Source organism: Macrobrachium rosenbergii, chromosome 25 (genome assembly GCF_040412425.1).
Source record: "Macrobrachium rosenbergii isolate ZJJX-2024 chromosome 25, ASM4041242v1, whole genome shotgun sequence".
Lineage (NCBI taxonomy): Eukaryota > Metazoa > Arthropoda > Malacostraca > Decapoda > Palaemonidae > Macrobrachium > Macrobrachium rosenbergii.
The window spans coordinates 28067016-28084409 of NC_089765.1; the positions used below are offsets into that span (position 1 = coordinate 28067016).

Genomic DNA, 17394 nt, shown 5'->3' on the forward strand with positions numbered 1-17394 from the left:
CTTTAACTGGTTCACCGTCACTCAGAACTACCAGGAATCAAAAATGGAGGTTAAGGAACAGTAAACGCCTTTAACTGGTTCACCGTCACCCAGAACTACCAGGAATCAAAAATGGACGTTAAGGAACAACAAACGCCTTTCACTGGTTCACCGTCGCCCAGAACTACCAGGAATCAAAAATGGTGGTTAAGGAACAGCAAATGCCTTTAACTGGTTCACTGTCAACCCAGAACTACCAGGAATCAAAAATGGACGTTAAGGAACAAAAAACGCCTTTAACTGGTTCACCGTCGCCCAGAACTACCAGGAATCAAAAATGGACGTTAAGGAACAGCAAACGCCTTTAACTGGTTCACCGTCACCCAGAACTACCAGGAATCAAAAATGGAGGTTAAGGAACAGCAAATGCCTTTAACTGGTTCACTGTCACCCAGAACTACCAGGAATCAAAAATGGAGGTTAAGGAACAACAAACGCCTTTAACTGGTTCACTGTCAACCCAGAACTACCAGGAATAAAAAATGAACGTTAAGGAACAAAAAACGCCTTAAACTGGTTCACTGTCGCCCAGAACTACCAGGAATCAAAAATGGAGGTTAAGGAACAACAAATGCCTTTAACTGATTCACCGTCACCCAGAACTACCAGGAATCAAAAATGGAGGTTAAGGAACAACAAACGCCTTTAACTGGTTCACCGTCACCCAGAACTACCAGGAATCAAAAATGGACGTTAAGGAACAAAAAACGCTATCAACTGGTTCACTGTCACACAGAACTACCAGGAATCAAAAATGGAGGTTAAGGAACAACAAACGCCTTAAACTGGTTCACTGTCACCCCAGAACTACCAGGAATCAAAAATGGAGGTTAATGATCAACAAACGCCTTTAACTGGTTTCACTGTCACCCAAAACTACCAGGAATCAAAAATGGAGGTTAAGGAACAACAAACGCCTTTTAAAAAAGAGAACGAGACACCTACAAAATCAGAAAGGCTGTCCGAAATCAACCACCATACACCTAATGTGTGCCGCCTGGGCATTCAACAAATATGGTAGAATTGTCAACAGAAACCAAAAATCAAAATGACTCTTTTGAAACAACCTGAGAGATTTTCATGAAAAAGCACATCACTTTTAAAGCAGTAAATTTAAGCATTTGGTGAAACACAACACTGTACAGATGAGCTCTGCAGGAGGAAACATTGTCCTTGAAGCTTTCCTGTCCAAGGAAATCGAGCTAAAAACTACAGCAAACCATTTTGCATTTACTAGGTATACGAAAGTTGCAGATAACTATCCAAGGTAAAGATATGAATACAGGTTTCAGTGAAAATTTTCTAGAATAGAATAGAGAATTTAGGGCCAAGGGTCAAACGCTAGGACCTATGGGGTCATTCAGCGTTGAAACGGAAACTGACAGTAAAAAGGTCTGAAAGGTGTAACAGAGGAAAACCTCGCAGTTGAACTATGAATCAATTGTTAGGAGAGGGTGGAAAGTAAGATGGAAGAAAGAGGATAAAAACGGAATGAAAGGGGTTGCAGCTAGGGGTCGAAGGGACGCTGCAAAGAACCTTAAGTAATGCCTACAGCGCAACGCATGAGGTGCACTGACGGCACTAACCCTCTACGGGGGTGAAAATTTTCTAGATGCTAAGATGCTCCTTAGAACTTGATAAGACGGCCATAAAAGAAGTCACTCATTGCAACTGATGCCTTTGTATTTACGATGCTTGCTGGGCTATGGACCCACAGCATCAGAACATTAATGGCAGTACTTAATAACAGATGTCCCGACAACCTGTTGGTTATACTGTAGGTTTGATCATTAAAACTGTAGTTTGTGACCTATGTTCTGATAAAAGAGCTACAATGAAGTTGAAAGGTTGACAAACTTTCATATATCATAAAATTCCGTGTTATTAGCTGTACGGTTTATCTTATTTGTTAAGACCATTCTGAAGCTTTTAAAGGAAAAGTTTTTTCATAGCGCACAAGGTGACAGAAAGTGGGCTTAAAAGTGGTACTCGCACTATATCATTAAACTTATATTTTTTTTAAATTATCCCAAAGTAACCACGAAATACTTCGAATCACTTCTGTTTTCCACTTTACAGGTCAATAACGTAATTCAAGTTTTATCCATTTCCAAGGAATCTGTCTTAATAACACCTGTACCTCACGTAGAGAATCCCATAGTTACCTACAGAGACTGCAATTTGTGTATAATATTTTCATGGATTATTTGACAACTTTAATGGTTAGGAGCTTACAGCAAAGAAGTAATGTCTACATAAGATCATTCAAGTGTTCATCTTCAGCTTTTGAATGCTTGTGTATCTTAACTCAAAATCTGACACTTACTGTACATTATGCAGAGTGCAGAATGGTATATATATATACTTACTTCTGTTTTATAAGGAATTACATACATACATACATACTCATACAAACACACACACACACACACATATATATATATGAATGGTATATATATATATATATATATATATATATATATATATATATATATATATATATATATATATACTTACTTCTGTTTTATAAGGAATTACATACATACATACTCATACAAACACACACACACACACACACACACACACACACACATATATATATATATATATATATATATATATATATATACATACATACACACACACATATATATATATATATATATATATATATATATATATATATGCTTAGATTTTTGAAAGAAATTACAAACATACATAAACTCATAAAACACACACACACACATATATATATATATATTATGTATATATATACATTCATATATATATGTATATATATGTATATATACTTATATTTATATACAATAAGGAAACTTTACTTCATATATGTTTCTAGATTTTATCACATCAGATTAAGGTTAAGAGGATAAGGATTTAATCATATGTAAATTTCTACCTAAATTTCATACAGCCATAAATGTATTTAACCCATCACCTAACCAGGAACCTTTAATTACAGTGTAATGAAACGGGAACCTTTCATTACAGTGTAATGAAAATATGTCATTTTCTAAATGTGAAAATACATATGCAAGCGGATGTTCCCCATTCTAACTTCAAAAAATAAAATATATGGCAATTACATTTACTTGAAACAGAGAATATATACACAAGATTATAGGCTAGTATTTACTGCTCCCTATTTTATTAAACTTACTGTCACTGCATAGCGAAAGTTCTAAAACTGTTTCCAAAGTTAGTTTAGGGTAATAATGTTCTGTACAACTCCAAATGTCATAATACTGTGTCGACATGCCTGAACAGAGCATCGGGAATTTCTTCCTTTTTCTCCCAGAATGGTCCAATTACGTTTCAGAGTTCGCAGCTATAGTACTGAAGTTGTCGAAATTGTTTGAGGTCACATTCCACAGAGCAGACCCACTTCAGAAAGTAAATCATCTGTTTTTCCTATCACCAAAAGAATGGCACTAACTTAATGCAGGTGGCAAAGGCAGGTAATGCTACTGCATTGTTTGTAGAGTAAAAAAAAAAAAATAGGGGGGAATTCAAAGAAATTTCCCAGTGAAGCACAGGAGATTACAGGAAAGAGCCATCACGGTAAATACCGTGTTCAAGCACCTTTGTGCAGTTTGTTGCAAGCAAAATACAATGACAACATCAAACAGCATTATTTATTGTTGCAAGAACACGTTATGAAAACAATGAAAAGTTTTTACATACCTGAAAATTCTGCAAGAATAACAGGACTGGGATTAACTGCAGACTTGAGGGTATAATCAATCCTAGAAAGGGCCTAAAATTTCGAAAATTTTTATTGAACGGGAGGGGGGAGTCCACGCCGGCCAAGTCATGGCACAATGGCGTAAGTCAGGTTAGGTTAAGGAAAGGCTAAGCTAGGTTTCTTAGCAATTTGTAGCAAAATATTTACTCACTGGTTTGCAGTGGCTCCGAGGACTAACTCTTCACTGCAAAGAGATGAGTAAAGAAACAAATGCAAGTGCTTGTCGCCTTTAGGCAAAAAGGGACGCCAACGCACAATGCATTATCACTGTAAAGAACGTTGGGTAAAAATCGTTTCCGGTCCGACCTAAAATTCCACACGAGGGCTAGTACTAGAACTCCAATTCCACTTCAGGGTTAGTACTAGAACTCCAATTCCACTTAAGGGTTAGTACAAGAACTCCAATTCCACATGAGGGCTAGTACCAGAACTCCAATTCCACATGAGGACTAGTACTAGAACTCCAATTCCACATGAAGGCTAGTACTAGAACTCCAATTCCACACGAGGGCTAGTACTGGAACTCCAATTCCACATGAGGGCTAGTACTAGAACTCCAATTCCAAATGAGGGCTAGTACTAAACACGGCAAAACATTGATTCATCTACACTGCTTCCCCGTGTTTAGTACTAGTCCCTGGGGGTCAAATGTATTTCACCATGTTTAGTACTAGCCCTTGGGGATCGAAATGTCCCTTCAAATGTCCTTAAGTGCATTTCGCAAAACTGAAATCTAGAAAAAACCTCAATCACTTAGATATATTTTATTTTTTATTATGATAAATATCACTTTGCAAAAAATATGTCTATATAATATTTTTTTCATTTTTATGAAGATTAAAAAGATATAATAAAAATCGCGTAGGGATGTTCGGACCGGAAACGAACATTATCCGAACGTTGTATAACATAAGAACATAAGATTTAGGAGAAAGGCCAAGCACTGGGACCTACGAGGTCATTCAGCGCTGGGAGGGAAACTGAGAGTACAGTAGGTAGGTTTGAAAGGTGTAGCAAGAGGAAAACCTCGCAGCTGCGCCATGAATTAATTGTTAGGAGAGGGTGGAAAGTAAGATGGAAGAAGAGAATATGAACGGAGGTATAGTAAAATGAATGAAGGAGGATGCAGCTAGGGGCCGAAGGGACGCTGCAAAGAACCTTAAGTAATGCCTACAGTGCACCGCGTGAGGTGTACTGATGGCTCTACCCTTCTACGGGGACCGAACGTTATATGAAATATAGCATGTTATACTAAAACAATGAAGTTAGATGTCCGTGCAGAGAAACGCGTAAACAAAACAAAGCAAATTTTCCCCCATGCTCAGGCCTCCTTAGCTCAGGGGCAGAGCACTGGTCTTGTAAACCAGGGGTCGAGAGTTCGATTCTCTCAGGGGGCAAAACTAGTTCTTTAGCAACTGTTGCCGAGACCATATTTAATAAACGTGTGAATGCGAAAACTATAGGCATAGCGGATTACAAACCAGTTTTATTAATCGATACCGGAAAGGCTAAGATCAAATGAATGTTGTACAAAGTTATATACTTGTGCAAAGAAAGAATCTTTTTAACTCCTAAAATGTCATGATCAGTACACAAGCACAAAGCATATATTTCACAAAGCAAATCTGCACACCGGGTATAAAATTGGAGAAATTACTGTAGATTTCGTGAATAAGCCTTAGATGAAATATTACACCACAAAAGAAGTAATATTCATATTTTTTTTCATTTGTACCAAGGGAAATTATTGTTTCAGGAGGTATATGCTAAATTAAATACAAAGACTCACCCTTTTGCAGGAGTATATACGACTGTAACACATTTCCAAAATGCTTATAAATACTTGCTATCTTTTGTAGTCATCTACACTTGAGTTGTTATCCGAGCATAAGTAAATTTACATATTCTATATATCCTTCCTAAATATATTCTAAGGAACGGCTGCGTATGGAACTGCAAGAGAGAGACTATCACATAGCGAAGATTTATGACGTTCTAATTCTGTCAACTTCCTTATAGCGTTACGATTCTTTGCAGTTTCCACCGTTGCTTCATCGCCCTTTGGAAAGTATTGTCTCGGTTCTTCTTCTGTAATTTCTTAAACGGAAATGTTCGTTCAACTCTTCCCTTCCGGTCGTTGTTGCACCAATTTTCAGCAGAGCTGGATGGGGCTCGGCGGGCCTATTTAGTGGGTCATCTTGAGTTATTGTTTTCGAACTGCTTTTATAGCAGTCTCATGCGTGCACAGCATGCTTTTATATAAAAGCATAAATTTTAGTATATGGATATTTCTTACTGAAAGCCGATGCACTTGTGACGTCCACCATTTTTTAACAACATTTCCAAATTGAATATAATTTTCTTATCCTCAAGGTTAAAGTTTAATTGAAAACACGAAAAAGGCTGCAATGCTGCTCCATCCACTGTCTTCTGCTAATAGCTGTTTCAACTATCAACCTATGCCTGTCATCAGGGTAATACTAATTCTAAAACGAAACTACAATCCTATACGCATATGTAGGGTTAAAAATGGAAAACTGAAAACATGACCAAGACTAAAAATTAAAATAAAGAAAGAAATGTGATTGACTGACGCAGATCGGGGAGATCTGCCACAGAATGTCACAAAATTGGATCCTGCAGTCGCAGAGAAGTCCCACAGGGTTGCAACTGGATTTCCTTCTATGAGAGGGAAGAATGCAGTTGGAGGAAACCAGAATACTAAATGTATGCTGCTGCAGTGTAATGGTCATCATTTCAATGATTGTCAAATGCACGCAATTATCCTTCATGTGAATAATTTCAGTGCCTTTGATAAGGATGCTGAAAGGTGGCCTTCCTGTTCTGTACACCAACAAAATGTTGGTACATCGTCACACTGCTCCTGTGTTCCATCCTTCCATATGGGTAATCACAGAGAACTAATCCACACCAGTTGGTATCTTTGTTCTGTGTTATGAATGAGGTCTTTAGCCTTGTGCTGATTTTCTCTGACTTACTATTGCTGAGAAATCTTCTCAAAGCACAATTTTTTCTCTTTGCGCATTTCTTTTCTCCTAAGATCTCTTCAGGCAGCACAGGCCATTCCACTTTAAAATAGCCCTTTTGGGCAAAATTTTTTGGTGGGTAATCCTCACTTAATGCTGATACACTTATTCTGTTAATTATTTTATGACAAAAGTTCTGGATGGAAAGGCAATAATTGCCACAGCCCTTCTGTTTCAACCATAATTTATGCCAAACACCAGGGCAATGTCTTTTTCACAATTTAGTTAGTTGTTAACCAGACCTCTGAACTCTTTTAGGATTCTTCTCGGGCTGGAATTTTCTACAGTAAAAACTACAATCCTATTTAAAGGCCAATACGGGTGCACAAGCAAAAATTTTATATAATAATAAATAGGAATGAGAATAAAAATGAAAATGAAAAAAGAAATGTGATTGGTCTCAGAAAGTTCTGGGAAATCCACCACAAAGCTTCACAAGACTGGCTCCTTAAGCTCCAAAAATGTCCCACAGGTTTATAAACGGAATTTCCTTCTCCTGAAGGGAAAATGCAGTTGGTGATCAACTGGATATTCAAAGCAGGCTGCTGCAATGCAAAGGTCATCACTTAGGCAACTGAGGCATAATTCAGAGTGAGAGACATCACACCTGATGGAAGGAGGGGAGGAAAGATCTAAAAGGTGGCATTAGACCAACAACGAGGTTAACGCAGAACTTTTATATAAGTACAAACACAAAGACGTGAAGCAAGAGTTAGAATTTCAAGACTATCTTAAGTGAATTGCGAATAAACTAATAAAGGTGGTTCTTAATGATGGCCCGTACGCGCTAATGAGAATAAGAATCATGACGCATAGGCATTTACTTGAAAAAATAAACAAGAAGCTAGATCACAACTGTGTATATATATAATTTACATACATAAATACATACATAAATATATATATATATATTGTGTGTATTTATTACCAAGATACTTTTTCTTCTTTGGAGTGGTTGGCGCCAGTGAGGAGCAGTGTTATGGTTCTCAGCAAGTGTCGAGGGGAAAAAGGGGGGGGGGGGAATTGAGGAAAGTAGCCCATTAAGTTTTACTTGTCCTCAGCAGATGTTGGCACCTACAGCATATACAGCAAGGAGGACAGTCATGGGCGGTAGACTAGGCGCCTACTGTATATATATATGTGTGTAGGTGACATACTGACTGGTTCAGTGTAGTAATGTGTCAGAAACAAATGTGTAGGCAGGCGCATATTTGCGGTAAGAAAATGGATTTGAAAGAAGTGTAGTATGGCTGATGTTTGATGTTTGCACAAGATATAGTGCTGACTTGGGATAGTGGAGAAAAACTACAAAAAAAATATAATTATTAGTAATAGTGAGCAAGCAGCAGGTTATAATGGTAAACGGAAACCAAGAAGATGAAACAATGAATGTTAACATGGATGTTGGAAGGATGGAAAGGGTTGATTTGTAAAAGATTTTAGGAGGTAATAAAAGGATGATGGCACGATCAGAGAAGAAAGGCAGAAAGGTGTGTGCAAAAGACTGGGCAGCATCTTGATTTGCTAGCGCATGAGGGGATTGTTTAGCCAACTCTCCTTTACGCAAGTGTATAAAGCAAAAGGTCGGTACTATTGGCGTAACTATTTGAATTTTGTATGCCGCATAAGATGAATTGTTAAAAATGTGGAATGTAAAGATATACAAGCGGTACAAGGGTCAGTCAGCGTGGGTGAAAGGGTGCACCACAGTAATTTGAGATCGTTAGAAAATATAGATAGAGTGGACAATGACAGATTGAAGAAAAAATACATTACTCAGAAGTTTTAGGGGAAAGGAAGAGAGGAAGACCTACCTTAAAAGGAGAAGATAAAGGTTCTGAAGGATACACTGCAAAGCAAGGGACTTCTGAACACATGATTGATTGCAAAATAGAGGTGAATGGTGCAGCGTTAGTGTGTGTGTGTGGGGCTTTATGACCTGCCGCTGAGCTTTTAGTACAAGTGTATGATGCTTTGTGTGCAGAGTGCTTAACCATGACTCAAAAATTCAAGTATGAACGTGGAAGTGACCTTTGCATTATTCTATCTCCGAAGCCACTCCTATTATTGGAAATGACTTAATACTGAAAAAGCACACACACACACACACACAAATATATATGTATATGTATATCTATATATATATATATATATATATATATATACATATATATGTATAGACACAGTATCTACACATAATATATATATATACATATATATAAATATAAATATATATATATATATATATATATATAATATAATATATATATATATGCATATACAAATAGACAGAGACAGGTAAAAAAAAACTGCCTACAGTAATATCGCATACACGTCAGCAAGAATGCACACCTACAATTTCCAAGCAAAATGAAATAGTTCACAGGAGCATCAGTGGGTGAAGGTCGACGCATTTTCCCACCCGTTTCCACCCAAATGAGAAAGACGAGACTCACCCCCTCCGGTCACCTCAGAGCCGTCACGACGTCGGGTTCTTACGTGACAGCGCCGTTGCCGTCTCAATGAAAGCCATCCCCACTGATGGACTAATACTGCTCGCACAAGCTGAAGATGGTTTGCTTGCGCAACAAATATAAAACGAATCGTGAAGACACACTCTCAAGAATTGGGTAAATGTTGCAATGCAGTTTTATAACCTCAGAGAAACGAGGCATGCAGAGCTTTGATCCAAAGCTTTGGCAAAGTGATGCCAATCAAAAACTTTGAAGAGTAATTGCTGGTAAATGCAGTAGGATTTTAGGATCTTTCCTAGATAGTGACCCCCAAGGGTTTCAACCCGGTGTGTATCCACCTTTGCGGCGTGGTTAGTACAAGCCCGTTGGGGATGACCGTAAAAACATAAACAAAAAACTGTAAATATCATAAAGATAATGACCCTCAAGAAATATTAGTCCTAGATAGATAAAGACACCCGAAAACCCTTGGGGGTCACTGTCTAATAGGAAAGATCCGGATTTTACGCAGTGTAATGCGCCACACAGACCTGCTCGTGAAAACCCACTTTTGGGGAAGAAAGCGCACTTCGTGAAACCGTGCAAAATACTGTTTTGATAACACTGAGATACAACTCAACCAATGCCTTCATCCCCCGAAGAGAATATAACGTATCAAGTCGCCGGAAAACAAAACAAAGTAACAAACTAAATCTCTAAGAAGGACGAGAAAGTCATAGTCCTAATCTCTTGGTCGAAAAGGTAAACACTGACGCAATTCCCTTATAGGGCAAAGAAATGTCAACTCATCCGAACACCTGCCAAGCAGTGTTTAAATTCACTGAAGAGGAAAATAATCTCAAATATGACAAAGTGTCCCAACATTCTGGAAAACAAAAACAGAGCAAGAACCAAGGGGTAAGAAATCTTATGGAGTTTTCCTAATAATTCAAAACAATTTTGGTACGAATTGTTCTCTCGTGTGCTTCATAACAACATAAAATAATAATTATTCCTTCTATCTTTGTCCACAATGATCAATTCTTACATTGCTGCCCTACACTTTTTAGTTCTGTATACTAATTGTTTATTACAATGTGCTTTTTTACAGGAAAAATTTCTTATTTTTCATGAGCATTACAACACCAGTGTTTCAGTGAACAATCTTCCATTAAAAGCCAACAGTTGTTATTAACAATAAGAAACAAATTTTCTTAATTATTAACAATAAGAAACAAATTTTCTTGATAAGTTGCCAAGGTGTTTTTATATGACCTTTTACGTAGTGTGGGAGCTTCACACTTGATGGCCATTGCAATCTGGGGAAGGCCATCGAATTTGGCAATAATTATTACTTTGTTATAACAAGGCCATCGAGTTATGCTGTAAGTATTACTCTGTTATGAGGGTTAACTTTACTTAACCGGTAAGGTTGAAATTGTAGTACTTAAAGAACAGCCTCCGTAATTGCTAGCACTGGTGGGTCAGAGGGCAGCTCCTCTTGCCTCGGTTTCCTCACTCTCGATCTATTCTACAGCCCCCCCCCTCCCCAAACAACCTACCCAATCTTTATCCTATAAATGGGGGGAAGGTCACCCACCTTCACTACTTGATAGCTTCAGACTATAGGCACTGGAGACTTTACACCAATGACGTAAGCCACTGACCACCAAAGATGAGGTCACAGCTGAGGCAGTCAATCACTTGCTTCAGAATCTTGTAGATGACCTGAATATGATGCACTGGATTATTTTTGTTTTATACAAAACTATATTGTATATATAAAATTAGCATGTCACTGCTATTAGAATTCCCTCATAATTAAACATAAAATTGCACTCAAAACTAATTCAATAATTAGTGGGCTTCTCACATTAAAATGTGACCCAGTGTTAGCATCAGTACCGCCGCCATTATAATGTCATTATATAAAACGTTGATAGTATCCACACACACACACATACACACACACACACACACACACACATACATATATATATATATATATATATATATATATATATATATATATATATTTATATATATATATATATATATATATTTTTTTTTTTTTTTTTTACGATTCCAAATCCGAAAGCATACTGAGGCATAAGTCTAAGGGTGTGTCTACTCTGTCCGACAGTGTCCGACGGACAAAATAAGTAGCCATAATCCCCACACGGAGTGTGGCTGGCGGATGTGCGGAATGTTCCACCACCGACGGGAGCCAAGCACAGGGTCGGTTTTTGTCGTCAGCGAAATTTGTCGACGGTATGGGCATGAAGCTACGCTATTGCCAGACAATTTACTCGTGTGGATTGTTTGTTCGACGGACAGAGGTAGTGTATAAAAACGACTTCACAGATCTGGTAACACTGCAAAAATGACTCGCCTATGACGTCAGAAGCGAGCGCGTCCGTCAGACAATGTCGGACGCAGCAGAGGCATTGAACCTAACGGTAACCCAGACAGGACAGGCTCTCTCACCGCTGACCCTCAAACAGTACACAGAACAAAGATACCTCGGTCTGAGTTTCAGGGTGGGACGTAACGTCCTTAGGGTCGGGAGATAAGTTGCGGCAGCCTCGCCACTGGCACTTGTAAGTACACAGGATAAACATACCTTGACTTGACGGTAATTACAAATATTCGTATATTTACCATAATTTTTACAGCATGATAATAAATTAGAAATTCTGACATATTTATGAGTCGAACAGTGACAGACAGGTGACATTCGAGTCACTGTATTAAATCTACATTAACAGACAACCACAAAAAGGGTGAAGCATATTGATGCTTCCTAAAAATTAATGACTTTAGGCCGTTATTCTTAATTTCTCTACTACATCAAAGGCAAAATGATTATCACGAAATTATAATGGTGTTACTTCCTTAAAATAAAAGATTTTTTTTTCAATGAAATTAAAATACCTATTCTCCAACACAAAAAAATAGCCCTTATCACAAATTAATGATATTCAAAAAATGTAAGTAAAGAGCATGGTTATTCTTAATGTAGGTCAATATTTTCCCGTGAACAGAATCAGGAATTAACTTCAGTTTTCAACAAAAAATGTAACAAGAAATTCTATCTCTCTTCCCATGTAGTGGCCGAGTTTAATTTGGCAGTTATGCCAGTTTCATAAAAAAAAAAAAAAATACTGGGAAAATAATTTGGACTCGAGGAACCCCAGTTTAGAGTCGAGAATATGATGCCTAAAATGAAGGTATCACGCCTTCCCAAGAATAAATTCCTAACCTACAACCACTAGCGGACCCGGAAAAATTTCATGGGGGTACCAATTTTCATATTATACAGTACATACATACACATACACACACAGTTATATATATTACTATAATAGATTTTTTATTTTTTCCCATTTTTATATTTCTCATTTATGTTATTATTATTTAAATCTTCAATATTATTTTTATTTTGTCATTATTTTTCATGGGGGCGGGGGGCACGTGCCCAGGTGCCGCCCACCCCCGTGGATCCGCTAGTGCCTACAAGTAAAGTGTAAGGTGAGTCAAACCGTTTTAATAAGATGAAAAATAAGATTAACATGACATAGAAATTTCTCCTGTTAATTCTCTCGTTAAAAGCACTGATTGGTAAATTTTCGAGAAAAATGACGGACAGAAATGCTCAGGCGAAGCATCTGTAGTCAAAATAAAATATTAAGACTCCAGATCTTTTAGGAAAGTCATAACTTTATACACTACTGCACAATATGTCTTGACTTAATCGATTTGTGCAATTCCTGCCTTTACTAGACTCAGCTTGTTCATTTCTAACTTTTTTATCAATTTGTTTCTTCAGCCCGCAAAAAAAAATACTGAATATTTTCATTATAGCGGACGAAGTGCGATGCCCATATAGACAGCACCTTTAGTCAGATAACCTTTCCCAGTCATCAGACTTTGTTTCTTATTCAATATTTTGTAAAACGTCTAACTAGTACACGAGGCATCATGTCATTCTCGGCTAAAACCGTCTCAGTCTATCAGAGCCTGGTGTTTCCTATCGCCTACTAAGTTTCTTTACAGCTAATTCCACCTCAAAAACTGAGAATTCATTCTAATGCATAATCAGACGAAAAATTCGTCATCCTCTGGTATGTCAGTGAAATTATTCCTCTCATATATTATCCATGATCTCACAAAAATGTTCTGCTAAGCAGTGTTTTTCTTCTTCTGATGTTATTATTGACCGTCCATCTTTTGGACAGTTTTTCCTCTTTTTATATTCACTTATATTAATGATTCTGCGGGCTACACTAACACAAATGACACTCCCTAAATATATGGCTTTTTCGACACCACCAGTCTATTTGTCCTAATATCCTCTCTATTTCTTCTTGACCTTCATCTAACCTCACTGTACTGACTTCATTACATAGAACTTCGACTCTCCGGCCGGCTAATGAAGAGTTAGAAGAATTTATTTCTGGTGATAGAAATTCATTTCTCGCTATAATGTGGTTCGGATTCCACAATAAGCTGTAGGTCCCGTTGCTAAGTAACCAACTGGTTCTTAGCCACGTAAAATAAGTCCAATCCTTCGGGCCAGCCCTAGGAGAGCTGTTAATCAACTCAGTGGTCTAGTAAAACTAAGGTATACTTAACTACATAGAACGTTGAACTTTGCGGATTTCAACGTCACCGTGAAATATCTACATGTCCCCTTTGCTTTTGTTTATCCTTTATTGTATCTAACGTCCAGTTTGCCTCAAATGTTTCCAAACTGTTGGCCCGTATCCCAGGACTTTTCAAGCAAACTGCTATGCACTCTTGAAGTTAACCAGTCCCCACACCTTCAGTGATCTTCCTCGGATACATTATCAAGAACTGCAGATATATATCGACGTTCATCTTCAATCCTAGACATTCTGTGAACTGTTGGTGGGTGCTTTTCATTTCAGCTTTAGTGTGGCAATGATAAGTTGGTGATCATAGCCGGCATATGCTCCCCTGTGTTATTTTTCTCTCTCTCGATTAATAGGTAAGTGATCTATTTGGTTTCCATGACTCGAGATATCTCAACACTCCCCCCATATATATATATATATATATATATATATATATATATATATATATATATATATATATATATATATATATAGAGAGAGAGAGAGAGAGAGAGAGAGAGAGAGAGAGAGAGAGAGAGAGAGAGAGAGAGAGAGAGAGAGAGAGAGAGGTGTTTGTATTATAGTGCGTGACTGCGTGTAAGTGTGACAGCATGTGTGTACGTATGCATATGTATTTGTGTGTACATATATATATATATATATATATATATATATATATATATATATATATATATATATATATATATACAGATAGACTGATAGATAGATAGATATACACAAATACATATGCATATATACATATATATATATATATATATATATGTATATGTATATATATATATATATATATATATATATATATATATATATATATATATATATATATATATATATAAGACTGCGTAGGAGAATGTCTCCTCAATGGAAAATCCAAAGAACAAGGTCACATTTCCAAAAAGTGACGTGACCTTTTACTACGTAACCAATGCAAACGTTAGAGAACGAAAGATTCAGGCAACAAGCCATTCCAAATACAAATCTCTCTTTATACCTTCCTCATGACTACACCAGGATGACACAAGTATACACGTATGGTATCAGCATTCCCATACGAATAGTGATGAGTGTCATTATATCGTAAACCCGTTCGTTTTTTTTCTAATAGCTTAACAACAACTGTAAAATGATAATTTTCCAGTGAAGTTTCACATATGCGTGTCTATGATCTATTGTAACGAGAGAGAGAGAGAGAGAGAGAGAGAGAGAGAGAGAGAGAGAGAGAGAGAGAGAGAGAGAGAGGGAGAGATTTGATTTTGTTTATTTAAGCGTGGATTATGGGTGTTGTAATACATCAAATAATATATATCTGACCTACTCGACAGAGAGGCTAGTACTATTTTCTAGCGTCATTTTTCCATACCACGAGCCTAGTCTTGTGTATGCCACTAGACAATACTGACTGCTTCATGCTTATGTATGTTCACTTTATGAAATTAAATCTGCAATGTGTTCAAATCGTACAACGAATACCTGAACATTACGCGAAAAGGATGCCTCATTATGGAAATAGAGTTGATTTGAAAGGAACTGATTTGAAAAAAAAAAGTAAAAATTGCGCCGGAGTTTCTTCGGAGCAATAGAGTTTTCTGTACAGTGTATAATGCTGTATGAAACTCTCAGCGTTGCCCATAAAACTTTCAGCCACGGCCCGGTGGTCGCCTGTCTTGTTGGCACCTACAGCGGTGCCAGACGCACGATCATGGCTCAATTTAACCTTAAATAAAATCAAAACTACTGAGGCCAGAGGGCTGCAATTTGGTATGTTTGATGAATGGAGGGTGGATGATCAACATATCAATTTTCAGCCTTTCAACCTCAGTAGTTTTTTTAGATCTGAGGGCGGAGAGAAAAAGTGCTGACGGACAGAAAAATAGCCATCTCAATAGCGTTTTTTTTTTACCGAAAACTAAAAATGCAAGCTATATCCCAACCACCTGGAGAATTCCATCTCACTTGGGGGACTTGGTACGAAAATCTCGCGATACTTCTACTGAGGGGCGACTCCGGATATTGAGGATTTCCCATTATTCCATTTCAAGGCTTTTTCCTCACTAGAATCGACAGTACAAGTGAAAAGAAGAGCTCCGTCATTCTACTTCAAGATAAAAATATATATGCATAGAGAGTAGATCTTTTACTTTAGACTTCAAGGTAGAACTCGAATCCTTGACCTTGGCTGCTTTCTCACCAAAGGGGGGGAACGGAAATGCAAGACCTCTTCTTCTTCTTCTTCTTCTTCTTCTCTTTCTTCTTGCAATGGACAACTTCCGTTCTGTCACTGCAATGGCGGGCGGGAACATGAGTTTATGGTCCGCCTGGTCTCTAAAGGAATCGCTCCTTAACACGAACACAGGTCGCTCTTGGTTGGAAATTGGACTAGTTCATTTTGACGCTGATTTCAAATGTTACTTTCGTATGACTATATTTGTGTGAAGTTATTGCTTTAATTTTATATATACAATTTAGACGTTCCTTTTACTGCTCTGCAGTATGTAATGGAAATATTGGTTGGAATCTCTAGAACATTGCCTTGGAATAAACGCCCAATATGCACGGACCAGAATTAAGCGTCTAGTACGCACTAAGAAAGCACTTGTGTTTTCCTTTTCCATTTCTCAAAGTATAGACGTTTTGAACTGAGAACGAACATACTTCCTTTCCGTACTTCCTGTGCAGCACAAAAGGCTCTCATAAACTTCATATCAATGGAATTAAGACAAGGTAGATGGTAAAACACAGTTCTCCGGCTCATTTTTCAGGAAAGCAAGACCCTTGAAGTCCACGGTGTTTGAATCTGAGGAAGGGCTGCAGCAATACGCTGAAGCGATGAAAAGTCTGGAAAGAGACATAGCATTGCAACGTCTTCATTAAAAAATAAAAAAGTACAAAATTCGCCGGTTTCTTCGGCGCAATCGAGTTTTCTGTACAGCATATAGTGCTATATGAAACTCTCAGCCACGGCCCACGAAACTCAGCCGCGGCCCATGAAACTCTCAGCCATGGCCAGGTGGTGACCTGTCTTGTTGGTACCTAAAGCAGTGCCAAACGTACGAACATGGCTAACTTTAACCTTAAATAAAATAAAAACTATTGAGGCTAGAGGGCTGCAATTTGGTATGTTTGATGATTGGAGGGTGGATGATCAACATACCAATTTGCAGCCCTCTAGCCCCAGTAGTGTTTCAGGTCTGAGGGCGGACGGACAGACAAATAGCCACCTCAACAGTTTTCTTTTACAGAAAACTAAAAAAAAATCAGGATATCCTCAATCCCGACCTCTGTCATAGCATTATCTGGATAAGGCCAGCCATATGCCGCCTAAGTATCAGTTTGGAATGCTTGATTTCAGGAGATAATTAAACATTCTCAGATGCATTTTAAAGAAAAGTTTAGAAAGATTTTTTCGATCTTGATCGTCGCCAAGTATCTCTTAA

General features: G+C 37.7%; 1 long non-coding RNA gene and 1 other non-coding gene across 2 annotated transcripts in view; one reads left to right on the top strand and one right to left on the bottom strand.

Annotated features, from left to right (window-relative positions):
- Positions 1-17394, bottom strand: part of LOC136852512 (uncharacterized) — a 172059-nt gene that overhangs the window by 96005 nt on the left and 58660 nt on the right. The window lies entirely within an intron of this gene.
- Positions 5128-5199, top strand: TRNAT-UGU (transfer RNA threonine (anticodon UGU)). The gene has a single exon. It is a non-coding gene; the product is annotated as a tRNA-Thr (tRNA).